Source organism: Xenopus laevis, chromosome 1L, assembly GCF_017654675.1.
Source record: "Xenopus laevis strain J_2021 chromosome 1L, Xenopus_laevis_v10.1, whole genome shotgun sequence".
NCBI lineage: Eukaryota > Metazoa > Chordata > Amphibia > Anura > Pipidae > Xenopus > Xenopus laevis.
This window is the reverse complement of record NC_054371.1, coordinates 168818312-168821954: the sequence shown is the minus strand read 5'-3', so window position 1 is coordinate 168821954 and position 3643 is coordinate 168818312.

Sequence of the window (3643 nt, the reverse complement as noted above, 5' to 3'; positions counted from 1 at the left end):
CTGCTTGTCTGTGGCCTATTGTATGATTGAAGCTTGAGCCAAGTACCTTCTTGCTGTGCAGATCAGTCATGTGGATTTAGGGTAGAGTCCTGCACTGGGTTGGGTACCCGCAGAATAAAAGCGCTCTGGTTGTGCGTAGAAAATCATTGATTCCTGACCATGTGGGTAGCCTGCGGGTAATTCACCTGGATACCTGGCGAATGTGTGGGACTAGCCCCAACTTGGTGCTGCAAGGAAACTTATTTTTTACCTTTCTGGATCAATGACAACGCAGTGACATAATTTCCAATCTGAGATGATGTCCCTTCCAGGTCGAATAGTTTGATTTATATGGTCCAGATTATGTAGTGGCTCTGGGTAGGGGGATGGGTTTGGTGGCAGGTGCAGGTTTGGGTCGGTACAGATCCTTCCAATTGGAGCCGTGCAGGACTCTAATTTAGGGATCGAGTCAGGGAGTAGCACAACAGTTGAATGGGAGCACTTCCAGTTATTGCACAAATGATATCTGGGTGTTCAATACTAAATACTTGATTTGGCCAAGTACCTATTTCTCTATAAAAGACATGACTAAATACCAAACTGAATCCGATCCCTAGTTTGCATAAATGATAATCATTCAGTTATCCAAAGTCATGCAACTTAGGGTTCAGATTCTCTTTGAACACTTACCGATTTAGTGGAATCCTGGCTTTTGTTCATCTCTATTATAAGCCGCCATCCAAGCAAGCTCCTGTCTGTGCTGTAATCTGGAGTATGATAGTACAGCTTTTACAAAAAGGACTTCTTTTTTTAAAGGGGGATTATTATGCAAATAAAAATTAAACATAAACTGCATCTGCATCAATTTAAATTCTGTAGCATTTCTAATCCAGTGACTCCCCCTCTGTCTCAGCAGTCTCTCTACATGCAGCTTTGTCCTGGCAGTTTTCCTTTCTTGATGTACAGCACTGGTGTGTGTCCCATTCCCCTCGCTCATGTATGTGAGCTGACTTTCCATACAAATAATCTGTCACACAGTCTGCCTATAATGACCGACGGCTGGGAGGGGAGAGTGAACATCAATATCTTCTAAAGGGTACATTATTGTATTCATTAGAATTAGGAAATGTCTTTCCATAAGCTGAAGTTTATATTACATTTTTGTTTCATGATTGTTCCCCTTAAACAATGTTGGCAAGGCATCAATGTAGAAAACACATCAGTTAATAGTGCTGCTCCAGCAGAATTCTGCACTGAAATCCATTTCTCAAAAGAACAAACATGATGTTTTTATATTTAATTTTGAAATCTGACATGAGGCTAGACATTGTCAGTTTCCCAGCTGCCCCCAGTCATGTGACTTGTGCTCTGGTAAACTTCGGTCACTCTTTACTGGCCCCCCCCCCCAGCAGTCTAACAGAACAATGGGAAGGTAACCAGATAGCAGCTCCCTAACACAAGATAACAGCTGCCTGGTAGATCTAAAAACAGCACTCAATAGTAAAATCCCATGTCCCACTGAGACACATTCAGTTACATTGAGAAGGAAAAACAGCAGCCTGCCAGAGAGTAGTTCCATCCTAAAGTGCAGGCACAAGTCACATGACTGGGGCAGCTGGGAAACTAACAATATGTCTAGCCCCTTGTCAATAGGATTTCAATGCAGAATTCTGCTGAAGCAGCACCATTAACTGATGTTTTGAAAAACATCACAGTATGCCTGGACTTTTTAGTATAGGTGAAAGTGTAAATAACTCCCCAAAACCCCCCCCTTTCTTTTTTTTTTTTTTTTAAATGTTTAGTTTTAAAATGAAGGTGCCAACATTTGTGTTTATTGTGTAATCTGTGTGGTTTAAATATTTATGGATCTGAAGTATGTTATATGCTGGTTTGGTTAATAATAATAATAAAGCAATTATTCACATGGTTGGTACTCAAACAAATATACATGGCTTCCTCTAATTTACTTCAGAAGCAATTTCCAATGACCCCTGTAGAAAGCATTTCACTAAACTCGCTGCCATTAATAACGGAGTTCAGTCTAAATGCATGGACTTGTTCTACCTCTTAACACTGGGGCAATAGAAAAGGGCCATAAACCTTCTGTTCAGTGTGTCCTCCTAGAAGCAATCCTATTCCACTAGCGATATCTACCACCAGTTTCCGTGTGCCTTACTACTTAACTGTTTTAATAAAAGCCAACTTTGCATATTTACTCGGAATGTGAATTGTTTTCAGTTGAGGCTGTGGGAGGGAGACTGCTCTGACCTCCTGTATGAAAGATGGTGACTCTGCAGTAGGGATGCAGCCAATCCAAGATTTGCTTTGGGATTCAGTAGGATTCTGATTTGGCCAAAACCAAAAAATTGCATGACTTTGTCTCACAATTAAATGAGTCAAAAAATGTTTTAACTGCAAGCAGTTCTCTCTTCAGCCATCTTTCCCCTTATTTGCATATGCAAATTAGGTGTCGGCTCAATATTCGGCCGAATCTTTCACAAAGCATTCAGGAAAGATTGAGTACATCCCTATTCTGCAGTGTTGAGGGGGGGGGGGGCTTGAAGCCTATTTAGTAAGTAGGGGGGTGTAATGCAGAGGGGAGCCCAGTCGGACCCTGTATGAACAGCATCAGTGGCTGAACCTGCAGGTAGAGAAATGAAAACAAATATTTGGTTGCTATGGTATTACTGCCGAGGTGCAAACTTCCCAGTGTTGATAAAGGAGCCCCTGTAAAGCATGTCAGGCAACCAGACTGAAACACAATATGGACCAGATTTAGCATAAGGTTTAAAAGTTCACCATCTTAACACTTTTCAGTTCAGTTGTTTTCACCAGAAATAAGACTTTTTCAATAACGTTTCTATTTGTTTTCTAATATTGAAATTTAAAATTTTATTTTTCACCTTATGTGTTTCTGAAGCAGCTTCTCGTGGGGAGGGTGGGGTCACTGACTCTGTAAACTGTTCTAAATTGATACATTTAGTTGATACATCTCTTATCTTTGTCCCTGATGGGCAGAATCTGAGTTTCATTACAGGCAGCTGTTAGAATTGATACAATAGTTGCTAATACTCCAGAGATACTGCTGAGACGTATCAACTAATGTAGCAAAATTGTAACAGTTCAGAATATGTACCTGGATTACTGAGCTGCCAGACATAGGGGTAGATTTAGCAAAGAGTGCAGAGATCTCCGCAGTCCAGAGTGAAACTCTGGACTCCGTATGGGATTTTTAAAGGCATATTTAATGGGTGATAGTGAAAGTTCACCATTTGATAAATACGCCTTTTAAAATCCCATAGAATTGAATAGAGAGGCGGAATTCCACTCTGTGGACAGTGGAGATCTCTAAGTATGATAAATATACTCCATAGGATCTAGTAATAGACAGGCCAGCTCCATACCCGCAGGCAGGTTTGGCCCGACCCGCGCAGACCCTTTGTTGGTCGTGGCGGGTTCTCGTCATGCGCGTCTTCCTGCCCGTGACCTTACACTGACAGCTTCCGCCATTCTTTTTTTATACTCTCGCCCCTTTTGTGATGCATAGAGAGGTGGATTCTGGTTCAGTCTAGTGCGGTTTGAGTTTTTCTCTAACAGGATTATTAAACTTTGAGCTGAGACAATAAAGATGGAGGATGCAGTTTTTTACAATACAAAACCAAAG